The 17,562-nt window shown below is 36.9% G+C and overlaps 1 pseudogene; it reads left to right on the top strand.

Moving 5' to 3' along the window:
- Positions 1-364: 364 nt before the first annotated feature.
- Positions 365-6,611, top strand: LOC135578237 (histone-lysine N-methyltransferase SETMAR-like; annotated as a pseudogene).
- Positions 6,612-17,562: the final 10,951 nt, after the last annotated feature.

The following is a 17,562-nucleotide window of genomic DNA, read 5'->3' as shown; positions in this document are numbered from 1 at the left end:
AACAACAACTGAAAAAAAAATGTATTTCTAATGTACAATGCAAATTTTGTTTCAATGTCACAAAAATGATTTAAACCACATTTATTTCCTGCACCTTGTTCTGCTTGAGCAATGTCTTGATTTCATATACAGCCAGGTGTGGTTCCTGCACCTAGAGCCTTCTCTCACAGCCTGCTCTGAAGGATCAGAGCCCTCACCAACATCTACCAAAGCTTTACAAGTTACAGGGCCTGGCGCCTTCCACCCATGTTTTCGCAATGCAATTTGCAGCTCCGATAGAACATGAGCAGGAGGCAATGTAGGTCCACTGATGAACAAGGTGGGTGCCCTGGTGACAGAAGATACTGAATGACAGAGTTACTGAATGCCTCCTGTCTACTCTGCCAGAAGCTGTCCTGAGAAACCTCGTACCGCTGAGACCCCAGAGGAAGTCAGGAAAATGGAGGAGTTTGCCTCAGTTAATGAGGACTGGGTTAGGGAGCAATTAGGAAATCTGGACATCCATAAGTCCATGGGTCCGGATGGGATGCACCCACAGGTGCTGAGGGAGCTGGCTGAGGTCATTGCTGGACCACTCTCCATCATCTTTGCCAAGTCTTGGGAAATGGGAGAGGTGCCTGAGGACTGGAGGAAAGCAAATGTCACTCCAGTCTTCAAAAAGGGCAAGAAGGAGGACACAGGTAACTATAGACCAGTCAGCCTCACCTCCATCCCTGGGAAAGTGATGGAATGACTTATCCTTGGTGCCATCTCAAAACATATCAAGGATAAGAAGGTCATTAGGGGCAGTCGACACGGCTTCACCAAAGGGAAGTCGTGCTTGACCAACCTCATTGACTTTTATGAGGACATAACGAGGTGGATAGATGATGGCAGAGTGGTGGATGTGGTCTACCTTGACTTCAATAAAGCATTTGACACAGTCTCCCACAGCATCCTTACAGATGTGCTGCCATCCAGCAAGACCTGGACAGGCTGGAGAATTGGGCAGGGAAAAATTTAATGAAATATAACAAGGACAAGTGTAGAGTATTGCATCTGGTCAGGAACAACCCCAGGTTCCAATATAAGTTGGGGAATGACCTATTAGAGAGCAGTGTAGGGGAAAGGGACCTGGGGGTCCTGGTGGACAGCAGGATGACCATGAGCCAGCACTGTGCCCTTGTGGCCAGGAAGGCCAATGGCATCCTGGGCTGTATTAGAAGAGGGGTGATTAGTAGGTCGAGAGAGGTTCTCCTTCCCCTCTACTCTGCCCTGGTGAGACCCCATCTGGAATATTGTGTCCAGTTCTGGGCCCCTCAGTTCAAGAAGGACAGGGAACTGCTGGAGAAAGTCCGGCATAGGGCAACAAAGATGATTAAGGGAGTGGAGCATCTCCCTGATGAGGAAAGGCTGAGGGAGCTGGCTCTCTTTAGCTTGGAGAAGAGGAGACTGAGGGGTCACTTCATTAATGTTTACAAATATATAAAGGATGAGTGTCACAAGGATGGAGCCAGGCTCTTCTCGGTGACAACTAATGGTAGGACAAGGGGTAATGGGTTCAAATTGGAACACAAGAGGTTCCACTTAAATTTGAGAAGAAACTTCTTCTCAGTGAGGGTGACAGAACACTGGAACAGGCTGCCCAGGGGGGTTGTGGAGTCTCCTTCTTTGGAGACATCCAAGACCCACCTGGACACCTTCCTGTGTAGCTTCATCTAGGTGTTCCTGCTCCAGCGGAGGGATTGGATTAGATGATCTTTTGAGGTCCCTTCCAGTCACTAACATTCTGTGATTCTGTGATTCTGTGAATAGAATAGGACCAGATAAGAGTATTTGCTCCATGCTAAATCAGTGTGAAATCTAGTGTCCAAATCATCAATTAGTCCAGGAGGCAATAATACATAATGGCTCCTAATTGCTTTCAGCTATTGCATCTAGGAAGCAAAATTAACTAACAGCTTGGTCAAAAAAGGGAATTTAAGCCCTTCTAATTTGTTCCTAAAAAAGAGTGAAATGGAAGAGGAGTTTGAAAGTTTTTTCTTGGATTCTTAACTCAGATACAAATATTACAGTTCATTTCAAAAATTTAACCAAAAGTCTCAGGCAAAGTTCATCAGCATCTTCTCTAACGAACGTCACAAAAAACTGAGGAAGAAGAAATGTATCAAGAGTGAGCTAGCACTGGGATAGATTACCTATTAACAGCATATTTTGATCTCCCTTCCCATATAATTAAATGTTGACTGAGTTTATCAGGTCATAGAAAGTAAGAGCCAACGAGGTGGCTACCTCATATTTTTACAACTATACTTTGTTAAGTGTCATGTAAAGATTTTTGAACTCTTTTATTGGGACACTGAATTCTATTCACTGTTACAACATGATTTCTTAGTAAAACAACTTAGTTACTGAAGAGAAAAAATAATCATAACCAATAGATTTTAGAAATATCTGCCAAATAAAGGTACCTCAAATTGAAATAGTACATTATGCTAGAGCTAAGATAGAAGCAGTTTTGCCCAACTTTCTTAAGAAATTGAATCTGTTATCCTAAGGAAATAAACTCTGAAGAGCAAAATATTTAGAACACGTAAATCATTTGGAAGCCTCTACTTGTGGATTAAATAACAAAAATAAATGAAATCCTAGGGAAGATTTTATTTTCCAAGAAATACTGCCTAGTTAAGAGCTCAGAAAATGTGTGTATCCTTCTTGGCTCAAATTATGTTTGAAATATTTTTAGCATTTCCGTCACCACAACAAACTCAGTAAATCACTTTATCTTTCAAGAACACTAAATTTGTTGTTGCCTTCTACTAAAGCTATATTTCATCTCATTAGGAGTTTTTGTCTGGTTGTAGCATGGAGGTTGTTGGTCTCTTCTCCCAAGTAGCAAGTGATAGGACAAGAGGAAAAGGCCTCAAGTTGCACCAGGGGAGGTTCAGATTGGATGTTAGGAAACATTTCTTCACGGAAAGGGTTGTAAAGCACTGGAAGAGGCTGCCTGGGGATGGTGGAGTCACCATCCTTGTTGGTGTCTAAAAGACATACAGATGAGGTTCTTAGGGACATGGTTTAGTGCTAGAGTTGGGTTATAGAGGGACTTGATGATCTATGGGACTCTTCCAACCAAAACAATTATATGATTCTATGATTAGGAAAGCAACTTTCACAGTACTAACACCTAAGCTGATCTATTTTCACCCTAGAACTTCTCTAGATCTAGAGTTCTGTAATCCTGGTTGCTCTGTAATCTGAGTTGTTACTGGGTTACTCACTGTTATGGAAAAGCTAACTTACCTCAAAAGATAGTTTAATCACTTAATGCTTCAGTCTTTGTTATTCATATATCTACAATGCTTTGTCCTTATAATTCTATTTACATATTATTATTTACACAACAGTTTTAATTGATTTGTTACAGAATGTTTATCCTTGTGAAAAAATAGATCTATGTTTATTTCCCTATGTGTAGTAATAACGGTTCACTGAAATCTATTTTGACATAATAAAATATTTAGTATCAGATCTGAAGTAATATTTTTGGAGAAAGGAGGTAAAAGGTTGATTTGGTCATTTTAAAAATTTGTACTTATTTTGCTGTAAGAGTAAAGCTTGAGGTATACTTTTAGTCTCTATTATGATAACATGGAACTCTATAAAATTCCATATTTTTATAGCTAATATGTTATGCATAAATGAAACACATGTTTGTTTATAAAAGGCAGTTTTCATAGGCATTTTGCATTAAAGCAGTCAGAAGATTAAAATAATTTTTTACATTAGCAAAAGAGTCAAGGAAGAAATATTGCATCTTGGTGTTGATGACGGATGAATAAGTGACAACTAATGTTTCATTAAGTAGACTGAATTGCCATTGTAAACATAGTTATTTATCTTTGAAATATTTTTTTATTCATTAGAGATCTATTATTAAAAAGGTAACTATTTATGACTTTGGACTGATTTTAGAAAACAATTTCAAATGAAATAAAATGAAAATAAGGAAATGGGATTTTGGGTTTTGTATGGACTAGTAAATGGTTGTTCAAGTGATAGCAGTGTGGTTTTGGAGTGTAGTTTATTCTCCATTGTTTGCAGTGGAACTGGAAGAACTATTGCTTGATTTTATTCTGTATTCTAGCCTGGCTATGATTACAATTTAATGTATCCATTTTCAATCTGATTATTTATATTTTCAGATAATGGAAAGACAGGGCAAGGTGTAAACCCATTGGAGGACAGAATTCAAACTGAAAACTATTACGACAAATGGAAAGTAATTCTGGGGAAAAATGAGATGTAAAGTATATTTATATTTCCTCATTTTGGTAGAAATAATAAAGGACAGGAATGACAGACTAATAACTAATAAATATAGGACATTACAGTGGACACACATCAGTTATTCCATCCTCTCCCCAAAGAGGCAGATTCCTTCTGGGACATGTAAATAAGTTTGTCATACAGGAAACAAACAAACAAACAAACAAACTCACAAAACACTCCATTAGCAGTCTTAGTTGCCTGTATGAGTAGACTTAGGGTTCATCAATAACAGTATGATATTTGTATGAGGTAATGTATATATAAATATCTAAAGTAAAAATAAAAGTATTTTAGGTCCAGAAAAAAAAAAAAAAATGAAACCATCTTTTATATGATGAAGTGCAGCATTTTCTTTATTAAGCCAGAAGCAATTTACATAAAGAACTAACTAAAATATATGTTTCCACTGACCTAAGATTAGGTTAGAAATTGCTAAATTAACTACTGGAACTTCTATTGGTATTTGAGCAACTGTTATGACTGTGAAATTTTGTTTTGTTATTTGCAAGTAAACAAAAATAAATGCTTGAATACTTCTACTTGCCTTTGAATAGTCATCTTTCTCTAGTAAGACAAAATTTAGAGAAATTGCTTCATACTGTTTACACATTCCTACTATTCATGTAATATTTCATAGTAGTGACAGTTGTCTCAAATGAATTTAACATTGAATTATTTAATGACATTTTCTGTCATGCATCCCTATCTGTTGCTCTTCCAGAAGACCTATTATTTTATTGATTTAGTCTTTAATCATTAACTTTTGTATTAAGTGTACCATATACCTAGAACAAAAATATCTCCTGTCGCAAGGACTCACAGTCTGTATATAATTTTAAGACTTTCATACATTATCCACTCCTCTTTTTCATGTTTTTTTTTTCTTCTGTCTTTCCTTCTTTGCTTATGTTTCCCAAACACTGAACGTATTCTTGGGGAGCAGAGTGGGAGATTATTACAGGGGAGGTTTTTATCCGCTTTGCACATAAAGATTTTCTCTTGTCTGATTTATAGAAAGGGAATAAACCAGTCATGAATACTATGACAACAGACCTTTACAGTGTTTGAAGACTTGCAGTAGGAGTCAAATATTAGGTTGGTGCAAAAGGAATTGTGGCTTTTGTATTGTTAACGTTTTCTGTTTTCTGTTTGATACTGGAATACATTCTGAAATAAATGTGGTTATCTTATACATCATTTGAATGCACTTTTCTTCCCTGATTTTTTTTGCTACTGACTTCTTACTTCTTGTGTATTTTATATTTATTTTAGGCTATAGAAATGATGTTAGACAAAAAGCAAATTTGAGCTATTTTCTTATTTGAGTTCAAAATGGGGTGTAAATCAGTGGAGACAACTCACAACATCAACAATAAGTTTGGCCCAGGAACTGCTAATGAATGTACAGTGCAGTGGTGATTCAAGAAGTTTTGCAAAGGAGATGAGGACCTTGAAGATGAGAAGCATAGTGGTTGGCCATCAGAAGTTGACAGCCACCGAGAGCAATCATGGAAGCTGATCCTCTTACAACTACATGAGAAGCTGCCAAAAAACTTGATGACAACCATTCTACAATCTTTCTGCATTTGAAGCAAATTGGAAAGGTGAAAAAACTTGATAAATGGGTGCCTCATGATCTGACAAAAAAAATCAAAAACCTCACCATTTTAAAGTGTCATCTCCTCTTATTCTAAGCCACAGCAATGAACCATTTCTCGATTGGATTGTGACGTGCAATGAAAAGTGCGTGATATACAACAACAAGCAATGACCAGCTCAGTGGCTGGACAGAGAAGAACCTCAAAAGCACTTCCCAAATGAAAACTTGCACCAAAAAATGGTCATGGTCACTGGTGGTCTGCTGCTGGTTTGATCCACTACAGCTTTCTGAATCCTGGCAAAACCATTACATCTGAGAAGTATGCTCCACAAGTCAATGAGATGCACCAAAAGCTGCAATGCCTGCAGTTCACATTGGTCAACAGAAAGGGCCCAATTCTTCTCCGCAACAACGTCCGACCGCACGTCACACAACCGATGCTTCCAAAGTTGAACGCATTGGGCTACAAAGCATTGCCTCATCCACCATGTTCACCTGACCTCTTGCTAACTGACTACTCCTTCTTCAAGCATCTTGACAACTTTTGCTGGGAAAATGCTTTCATAACCAGTAAGATGCAGAAAATACTTACCAAGAGTTTGCCAAATCCTGAAGCAGGGATTTTTATGCAAAAGGAATAAACAAACTTATTCCTCATTGGCAAAAATGTGTTGACTGTAACGGTTCCTATTTTAATTAATAAAAATGTGTTTGAGCTTAGTTATGATGATTCAAAATTCATAGTCCAAAACCACAATAACTTTTGTACCAACTTTTATTATTTCAGTAACTAAATTAACGGGAAAACTAAGGTAACCCTCAGTACACCAGCTAAGCAGTTTCATCTTTTAGTACAGTAGAGGTTTGGGTTTTAATCCTGACTTATGCAATATGTGTTTTTTATAATCTAATAGCTCTATTGCTACCCCCTGGGACTACTAGAATAAGATCACATGCAATGTGGTAAACTCCTCAAATGTGAGGGAACTCATTACAGTTTGACAAAACACAATTTCTTATGAAACATTTTCATTTTGGATTTTTGTTTGGAAGAAACAGAAGCTGGTTGTCATCAGGCATCTAATTGCTCTAGTATCTGCACAAGTGGTTTCATCAGGCAGGGTATGTGTTTCCAAGGCATCTAATTGCTCAAGTATCTGCACAAGTGGTTTCATCAGGCAGGGTATGTGTTTCCAAGATCTGTAGCTGTCAGTGCAAAAACTACTAAGATGCTCTGAAAAGAAGTGTTTTGTCTTTTTTTCTTCATCATATCTCATAATATTTCCTACATTTATTATGGTAAGTTAGCAAAAGATGATTCAGTCAATTTTGCTAAAGTGTAACATTTGAAGTCAGGAGAAAGAGGATTTAGTTCCACCATCTATTTAAGCAATGACTGTGTATGATGACAAATATGCAAGCAGATAAACAAACCATTTATCAAGATACAAGCTTTCTAGCACAAAATCTACAGCAGCCTCAAAGAATACATCTAAGCTGTTCCAACTGATTTGAAAAAAAAGTGTACCTCACTATTTTAGCAGAAAGTAAATAATATACTCCCCTAAAATAGTTGTAATTTTATCTCAGTGCAATAATTAATTATTATTTATTTATATGTATTTTTTCTGAGTCATGGGAATTAACCTAAGTTTTTAAAAATTCACTGGAGAATAATAAATATCTAAAATTAATTCAAATTAGATGCTGGTATTTTGAACTTCTTCTACAGTGATTTTAAAAGTAATGGTGTGGTCATCATTTGTAAGTAATAGATTTTCAGTTTCTTAATGATGCATTATACTTCCAGTTATTTGTACCAAAGTGAGATGTAATCTAAAAAATAACATAGAAGATAGAAAACATCATAACATGATGTAATGTTCATTTGTCCTAGACTTCAGAAAGATTTTTTAATCTGTTAGCTGCAAAAAAGTGTTTTGGAAGTCTGTAGGTGATATTGAAGTACATGACATAAGCAACAGGAAATGTTTTATTGTATCATGTACTAGCAGTCAAAGAAACAAACAAACAAAAAAAAAAGTATATTTCTATAAAATAAACTTTGATAAATACAGAGGATTGGTCTGAATTCACTTTGTATAAGACGCTTACACAAGAGCACAGGAAGTTTTTAAATGTAAATGCAATGAAAAAAAAAAGGAGGATTAAATTCCCCATGCTTTCCAATTTGTAATCATAGAACCACAGACTGTTCTGCGTTGGAAGGGACCCACAAGATTCATCAAGTCCAACTCTTGTCCCTACATATGACAACCCCACAGTTCACACCATGTATCTGAGGGTGTTGTCCAGTCTCTTGAACACTGTCAGGCTTGGGGCCGTGACACTTCCCTGGGGAGCCTGTTCCAGTGCTTCACCATGCTCTGGGGGAAGAACCTTTTCCTAATGTTTAACCTAAACCTCCCCTGGAAAATCTTCCTGCCATTCCCTTGGGTTCTGTCATTAGTCACCAGAGACAGGAGATCGGTGCCTACCCTTCCTCCTCCCCTTGTGAGGAAACTGTAGCTTCTATTGAGGTGTCCCCTCAGTGTCCTCCATGCTGAACAAACCCAGGGACTTTAGCTGCTCTTCACACAGCCTCCACTCTATGTCCTTCACCAACTTTGCAGCCCTCTTCTGGACACTCTTCAGTAGCTTAATATTCTTTTTATCCTATGGCTCCCAGAACTGCACACAGTGCTCCAGGTGGGGCCACACCAGTGCAGAGCAGAGCGGGATAACCGCCTCCCTTGCCCGGCTGGCAATGCTGTGCTTGATGCACCCAGGACACGGTTGGCCCTTCTGGATACCAAGGCACACTATTGACTCATGTTCAACTTGCCATCAATTAGAACACCCAAATCCCACTCTGCAGGGCTGCCCTCCAGCCTCTCATTCCCCAATCTGTGTGTACCTCCAGGGTAAGTCCAGAAGTAGAAGAAAGACAAAGTTAATTCACAGTAATAAAAAAGTCAAATTTTTAAACGTCTTCCTGCAAAATTATCACTCTCTGGATGAATCTCAGTAATTAGTATTTGTATACTTATTTAGTCCCAACTCTTTGAAACAAACTCTTTCATATATTTTAAAGTCATTTTCTGCTGAGAATTTTTAGGGAGAATAAAATATCATTCCAGACTAAACCATGACATACTTCACAAAATCCTCCCCAGGTATGCTGATTAATGAGTTTTTAACACTACATTTCTTAATAAGGTCTTATTTGATAATGCTGGTGACTGCAAAGAACATGGGACCCATTCTGATTGTAAAGACTTTCCTGAGGAGAGTTTAAAGGGATGAAATGAGACTTTGAAAAGTGAGTATGGATGTATCTTTGATGCTTGCCTACAGGGCTCTTGTTAATTTCTGAGACAAATGACTGTCCATTTCTGAAGTCATCCCTGACTGAACAGGATGGGCTAGAAAGAACAGGTGGATCTTAGAAAAAAGTTCAGTACTACTGGGGGGTGCTTGAAGAAGCTGGGTCAAGAGGAAAAATAACTAAGATGATCTTCAGAAAGAGAGCACAGAGATTTGACATAGATACTGGTTGAATTGCCAGTTCTGTGGCAATTTATTTCAATACTTGATAAAACCACCTTCCTAGGCTCACCATCTCATTTTTCAATTTCAGAACAAGACCAGTTTTGTTTCTTTCTCACTGCCCTCATCTTCTGACTTGTAGGCATGACCCAGCATGTGAAGATCTGCAGGAAAGAAACCATTATAGTTTGTAGTTTCTCTTTCATCTGTTATTAGTTTTGCAAATTCATTTAGTTCAGTCCCTAGAGCTCACCCTGTCACCATTTCCTTTCACTTTACACACACGCTCACCTTCACTAAAAAAGCTGAAGGCAATGAGAAACTTGAGTACAAAAATTAAATAATTGTAATAATGCTTACCTGATCTTGAATATTCTAGTATTCAACTAATATTTTTGTCTTTTTTTTTCCTTATAAAATGTATATCTTTCTTACTTCTTACAGCCTAACATTAGCCACTAGTGATAACGTGAAAATCTTTTTTCTTCTTCCTCTTCTTGAGTTTTTTCCTGTTCTTAACACCTCAACTGTAACATCATGGTGTTGTATGAATATATAGCATATATAATCTAAATTTTATAGTCTAGCTCATTGATAACAACCATAGGCCTTCTTTGAAGTATACCTGTATTCCCTTTGGGGTGAAGTCACCTTTTAAATTAAAAGCTTTCAGTATTCTTTTTCTAAGAATAAATCTCACACCAGCTGTTGAGTATTTTTTTAAAGATGATAGCTCAGATTACTTAGAATATCAGCATCTACTGGTTCCTTCCAAAATTAATCTATTTTCGCACAAAATGTAACAAATGCAAAATAAAACCTTTAGTTCACCTGGCAATAATATATATCAGTATAATATGCAGAGTTCTAGGTAGAAAGTATTGTTTTCTTTAACAATAGATCGACTGTAAACGGATGATTACAAATATGTCAGCAATTTCATCAATTATATCTTCACTTTTAGCCTGCCAGGTACTTTCCCTTTTCTCACTCTACTTTCTGTGTTCCTGTCGTGGTTTAACCCAAGCTAGCAATACAACCACAATAGCCACTCACTCACCCTCCTTCCCAACCCTTTCAAATAGGTGAGAGAATTGAAAAGGAAGGGAGAAACTTGGATTGATATAAACACAGTTTAATAAAATAACAAAATAGTAATACACTTTTAGTAAATATATATATATGTGTGTACGTGTGTGTGTGTATATATACATATATATATATAATAGAAATAGAATGTAAAATAAAAGATACTCAATGCAATTCCTCACAAACTCCATCCACACCAAGCAGTTAATAGCAGGAAGCAGCACCTGATCCAGAACAGCTGATCCTGAAGACAGAAAAAAGAAAAAAAGGCAGAAAGGCCCAGAGGCCTATGCAAAACAGCAACAGGCCTAATTAAATATCTTGAACAGAATTCCTCCAGCTCCAGCAAAAACAGTGAAAAAGGCAAAGAGGCAAGAGGGTAACCAGAAGATCCCGACTCTCCTTAAATATGAAGCATGACACTAATGGGATAGAATACTCTTATTGATCAGTCTGGATGTCAGTCAAGGTCTACCCCACCTATGCCCCCCTTCCTCAATGCCTCACACCTGTGGGCAGAGTGCTCAGGACGTCCTTGGCTCCCAGACTAGAGCATTGAAAAACATTAACTCTGTTCTGTGGTGTTATCTCTTGTTCTCAAACTAAGTCCAGATAATGATTGTGCTACTTATGAAAAAGAAAGGTTTCTAACTGCAGGAAGAAAATTAACTCACTTTCAGTCAAACCAGTACAGTTCCTCATTATCTTATTGGATTAACTTGATAGATACATCATAAGATATGTCTACATCAAAGAATTACGTTGAAGCAGCCTTTCAGTACCTAAAGGCGGCCTACGAGAAAGTTGGACAGGGACATTTTACAAGAGCATGTAGTGATATGACAAGGGATAGTGTCTCAAAACTGAAACAAGGTGGATTTAGATCTGATATAATGTATGAAGGTAATGAGGCTCTGGAACAGGTTGCCCAGGGAAGTTGTGGATGCCCCATCCCTGGAAGTGATCAAGACCGTGTTGGATGGGCCTTTGACTAACCTAGTCTAGTGAAAGGTGTCCCTGCCCATGGCAAGAGGGGTCGGGCGCAGAGTGGCTGGAGAGCAGTCAGACAGAAAGGGACCTGGGGGTACTAATTGACAGGAAGCTCAACATGAGCCAACAGTGTGCCCAGGTGGCCAAGAAGGCCAATGGTATCCTGTCCTGTATCAAAAACAGCGTGGTCAGCAGGACAAGGGAAGTGATCCTTCCCCTCTATTCTGCATTGGTGAGGCCACACCTGGAGTATTGTGTTCAGTTCTGGGCCCCTCAGTTCAGGAAAGACATTGAAGTGCTGGAGCAGGTCCAGAGAAGAGCAACACGACTGGTGAAGGGACTTGAACATAAGACCTATGAGGAGAGGCTGAGGGAGATGGGGTTGTTTAGTCTAGAGAAGAGGAGGCTTAGAGGTGACCTCATCACTCTCTATAACTACCTGAAGGGAAGTTATAGCCAGGTGGGGATTGGTCTCTTCTCCCAGACAGTTAGCAATAGGACAAGGGGGCATGGGCTTAAACTCTACCAGGGGAAATTTAGGCTGGATATTAGAAAGAAATTCTTTAGAGAGAGAGTGATCAGGCGTTGGAATGGCCTGCCCAGGGAGGTAGTGGACTCGCCGTCCCTAGAGGTTTTTAAACTGAGATTGGACATGGCACTTAGTGCCATGATCTAGTAAACGGACTAGAGTTGGACCAAGGGTTGGACTCGATGATCTCTGAGGTCTTTTCCAACCCAGTCGATTCTGTGATTCTGTGATTCTGTGAGCTAGGCCCTCAGAGAATAGGTTCTGGGGAAAGAATGCTCCAGAATGGCCTCTTGCAAGTTTCTCCCTAACCTCCTGGTGGAAATGACATGTGGTCAAATGAAAGGCAACTTTGAACGCAATAACTAGATTGGCGTGCATTTTATTTTGAGATATGTCTTAAAAAACATTATTGGTGTATTTTCTGGTTCTTTGGGGAGAAGCCACATCACTTGTGACCAACTTGGGTATCAGAGAAGCTTTGGCCTGTGACATCTGTTGTTGACTCCAGTATAGTTTATATAGGATATTAAAAATCTCAGTAGTATAGTATTTCTTTAGAGGGCCATATTTACGTCTTTTTAATATCTTTAATAGTGAAATTAGGTTCAGTCACAGATTTGAAGTTTAAAATTCTTATCCAAGATGTTGGTGAACTGATGTCTCGTTATTTCATGCTCCATTTTCCCTCTTACCAGTTTCAGCTGGTTTTCCTTTATGTTATCCTTTTGTCTCATGAGCTGGGGTCTGCTCTTCCTCATTCCCAATGTCGTCCTCTCACCAATAATACACTAGCAGTGTCTTTTGCAAGTTGTTCTATTAACTTCCTCCTTACTCTGGCACTTCCCTAGTTCAGATGTGCCCCAGCATGCACTGCCCTCAAGACATTTTAAAATATGGGATTAGAAAAAAAAGCAAGCAAGTTCTCTCTTCTCATTTGTTTTCTTTACTTTAATATGGCAGAGATACTATAAAGTGGCAGAGTTTTACTTCTTATCGTATAGTAAAATAACTTAGAGATAGTTCAACTAAGAATCCATTAAATATAGATTAAAACAAAACAAAACAAAACAAAACAGCTGTCATATAGTGTTTCTGTTTATAAGCTCTTTGAGCATTCTTTGAATAAATCGAGATTCAAAACTAGGCAGTAGGCATCAAAAATAGTAATTGAACTGGAACAGGCTCAAATAAAGAGAATTCATTTAAATTCCACTCAGTACCACACTGCATGATCAAAAATATAAATGAAAATACAAGTTATACTATTACATGCCATGGAATAGGAATATGTTGTGAAAATATGTAAGCTTGAAAATCTTTAGTGTCATGTAATAAAGAAATAAATAAGTAGACTTTGCAGATAAAATAACCTTGTCTGCCATCAAATAAATAGGAAAACGTTTATCTTAGAGTGCTTTCTTATATGCTGATGAATGTTTAGTTGCAAGACAATAATCTGAAGAATCTTTGCAATTGTTATCCAAATCTTATCTTCTGGTTTTCAAGACCACCGAGCAAGGAATCATCTTTCTTACTTTTATCTAATTTCATAATCTCTTTTCATACTTTTTCAAGAGGGGAGTCCACAGGCTTTAACAGAGACCTAATAGGAAATAAAATAATATATATTGGTCTGTGGAATAAACCTGGGTTACACATAAGAAGATGCAGCTATGCTGATTTATTTAATCTACCAGTTCTGTAAAGAAATTGAGTGATGACAGTTTGTTGATTTAGTTTAATCCTCCCTTTGTTGTCTAGGTAGGTAATTTTCCAATGAAATACTCCTTCCTGCTCTACTTTAATTGTACACAATTTTAGATTTCAGATACCTCATGCCTTAGCATTTATATATTCAGGTCAATTAATCTATTGCTGATCTTTTAATTTTTGTCTCTCATCAGAAAAATGATTTTTAAGGAAAACATCCTGAAATCGTTGTTACACAGATTTTTCAATACGTTATAGAGCCTTTTTTTTTAAATAAAAGCTCAAAAATATCTTGGAGATGGTGATACTTCATCAAATTTGAAAAAATAGGTGAAAACAAAACAAACCAAAACAAATCTAGTTAAGTTATTTCTTTATAAGGTGTGTGATCTCTAAATTAGAACTGCAATATAGCAAGGCCTTGTTAGTACATCAGGATAATAATTGTACTATATTGATGTTATATCACATTCCTTATGGTCCTATCCACAAATAAATGCAGCTATGTTTTTTCTCCTTACAGCACTGTGCATGTTACAGTAACACCAAAAAAACAGCTACAGAAGAACATTATCTTTCTGTCATGGAGCTGTCTGTGAAACAAAGCTGGGATCCAAATTTTGCCTCAATAATTCTGTGGATAGAGTATAGATTGTTGTATCCAAAATAGTCTTATCAGACAAGGACAAAATCTAGCTTGTTGTACCCTGCCTGTGAAAAACTTGACAGGAACATGTAATGTTCCAAATTTGATAGTTTCTAAATTAAGACAAAGAAGAAATAATTAATATATTCTCTATCAGTGGATTCCTGGGAGATCGATTACATGATTGTATCAAGCACTCCAAATGCATGCTTTAGTCTTATGGTTTTGTATGGATTTGGGTATATATAAATATTGTACACTCTTTGCTGTGTGTGTATGTGTGTACACATATACACATACATACATACATATGTTTGCATGCATATATACATATACATCTTAGCAATACCTTTAGCAATATTTGCATTATTTCATGTTCATGTCTATGAGGAAATTGAAAAGAATTCTTTATTCCTTCGTACCACATCCAGAAGTGCAAGGGTTTTCTAGGCCACAGGCAAAAATTAATCTAGGCAAGCCATGATAAAAATGCTATTCAAATTTTATTTTTCTGCTTTATCTTCTGTCTCAAAAAATACCTGATAGTCTAAATATAACCCAAGAACTGGTTTTATATTTATGGAAGCATTCCCTAGCTTCTTCCAAAGCATTGTCTTTAAAACAATCTTTGTGTTTGTTTTTGTAAAGTGCTAAGTGATAAATAGCATACAAAAGAAAATGTGATCTTGTCATAAGCAGTCAAAATAAATGGCACATATCAGATCCAAGCTACAACAGATGACCTGTAGACCTCTATAAAGAGCTGTATCCTTTTATTCTTTCTCATTTTAATTTGATGGATGGGTGACTTTATTTTTTATGAGTTTTCTAGGAGATTTTTTTGTAGAGTGCAGTTGAGAAGATCAATTTATTTTGCATAGGGCATCAAATACAATTTGGATTTCACAGTGCAAAGTAAGTCAGTATGACAGAAGTAGTCAGGTTCATTAAGGGAAGTAAAAACCCTACGTAGTAGACTTTCTCATTGGACTTTGAGCAAAATTATCAAAATCAGACAATCCAGTGAGGATTTTTAAAAACAACATTGAGAAATGGGTGGGTTTATGTGATTTGTACATATGAATGTTTCTAAAGCTAATAAATATCCCTTTTAAAGTTGAGGCTATCTCTGTTATTGTAAATAAAATGTCCCAAAACTCTGAGACTATATCATGCATAATACCTAAAACTAAATAAAGTGGTTCAGGACTCCCTAGATAAGAGGGGCTTGTCTGTTTTATGATAGGTGGTCCTTGACCAAAGTACTCAGCTTTGATATTTTTTTTAATTATTATTGTTTACAGTTGTTTTTAATGAAAATACTGTGATTTTTATTTATAAGGTAGGAGAAACATCCCATGTTTTCAACAGCATATGGTTTCCATAAAACATCAATCTGGAATGCATTGATCACCTTACAAGAGTGCCAAATACAGGTAGTTTTTCATGGTGAGTTTACACCAGAACAGAACCTATACCCATCCTATCCTTTTTTTCATTACAACTACAGTAATAATCTGACTGTTTGAGTATTCTATTTTCTTCAGAAGTCTTCTTACTGTTATTTATGTACTATGTCATATGAAACCTTAAACTGATATGCATACTATTTCAGTTTAGCCTATCCAACTCCTTTTAGGTTATGGCAAGGCTACCCAGCAAATGAACCCCAGTGCTCACAGTACATGTAGTGTCTAGATGTTCCAGAGCAGAGGATACGTTTTTTAGCACAGAACACTTTTCTGCCTACCTATACAGATGAAAATCACATGACAAGGGTGGGGACATGTGACAGAGAACTACATAGCAGACCACAGAGGATACCTGTTTTACAGTTTAAACAGTATAAATATCTCATCACTTCCTTTCTCAGTGCTCTTCACTAGTTACACATACAATAGAATAAAAATCTGTTTCTTATTCCAGAAGTTCAAACTCAATCAAAACTAATTTTTTTCAACAAGTTGTTTGAATGTTTCTTTGCTATTACCTTATTTTTATTCGAGTCTTTATTTTCTCATTTCCAGCATTATCCCAAACCAGAACTGACAAGCAAAAATAGGAAAAGTTTTATATTGTCACATCATATTGGATCAGAAGGAAAATATGACACAGATAGTATGTTCTCATTCTATAAGATCTTGGGACAGAGAAATAGCTGCTGACTCTGTATGTGGCAGAGTCTGGGCTTTTGCAAAACCTGCAGAAACAGACAGAAACAGGCCTGAAAATTTCACCTAATTATAAAGATCAGTTCTTCTGTGAAGAGGTTACTTATGGATGAACAGGTAGATAAATGGCTTATAAAAGTGGAGAAAATCTGCTAAGAGTTCTTAACAATTGGACTGTGCTCTTTGTCACTTAAGGGTACATTAACTTTCTCTATAAGCAGAACTTTTCCCTTTGGATACCTCCCCTTCCACAAAATAAGTGCAATCATATTTTTATGTACCTGGGCAGGTATACTATAAATATTGACCATTTAAGGAAGCCAGTGTCCTTTCAACTAACAAAGTCCAAATAGGGGTTGATATAGACCTTTTGCAAAATATTTGCTTGTTTGTCCCTATAATCTATTTCTTTCCTTTCTGCTCTCACCCATCTTACTAAACACAGCCTTACTCTTCTTTAGCAGTTTTATTCTATTACCTTCAATACTGTACAATGACCTGGAATATAATCTCCATACTCACATGACATTTTAACTAATAAATTTCTTTCTCAGAAACTTCTTCAAGCTTCAAACTTGTGCTAACACTGATAGGTCTATATCTTAAATGTTTTCTATAATGAGTGTTTAGAAGTGTAACTGAATAGCCTGTTGTCCTTATCAGAAAAAAATAAGCCAGAATTTTAGATGCAATAAACAAGTGTAGTTCTACCCAAGTCAGTTAAAGTACATGACTTTATAGTAGTTGTGACTGAGAGTAAGATTCAAGCATCAGAGTATTAAACAAAGCACCAGAGTCAACCAAGCGAGTGGTTGAAATGTAAGTCTACTTTGAAGTACAAACAATATTTAATGGTATCAGACCTCACTTACCTTTCTTATTGTTATCCTTCACCCAAAAAGAGAAACAGACATTTTATTCCTATAGCCTTTAACAAAGAGTGGGATTTCACGGATTTAATCTCCTA

The sequence above is a fragment of the Columba livia genome, chromosome 1 (genome assembly GCF_036013475.1).
Source record: "Columba livia isolate bColLiv1 breed racing homer chromosome 1, bColLiv1.pat.W.v2, whole genome shotgun sequence".
Lineage (NCBI taxonomy): Eukaryota > Metazoa > Chordata > Aves > Columbiformes > Columbidae > Columba > Columba livia.
Note: the sequence above shows the minus strand (reverse complement) of the source record. Positions and strands in the feature narration are given on the sequence as shown.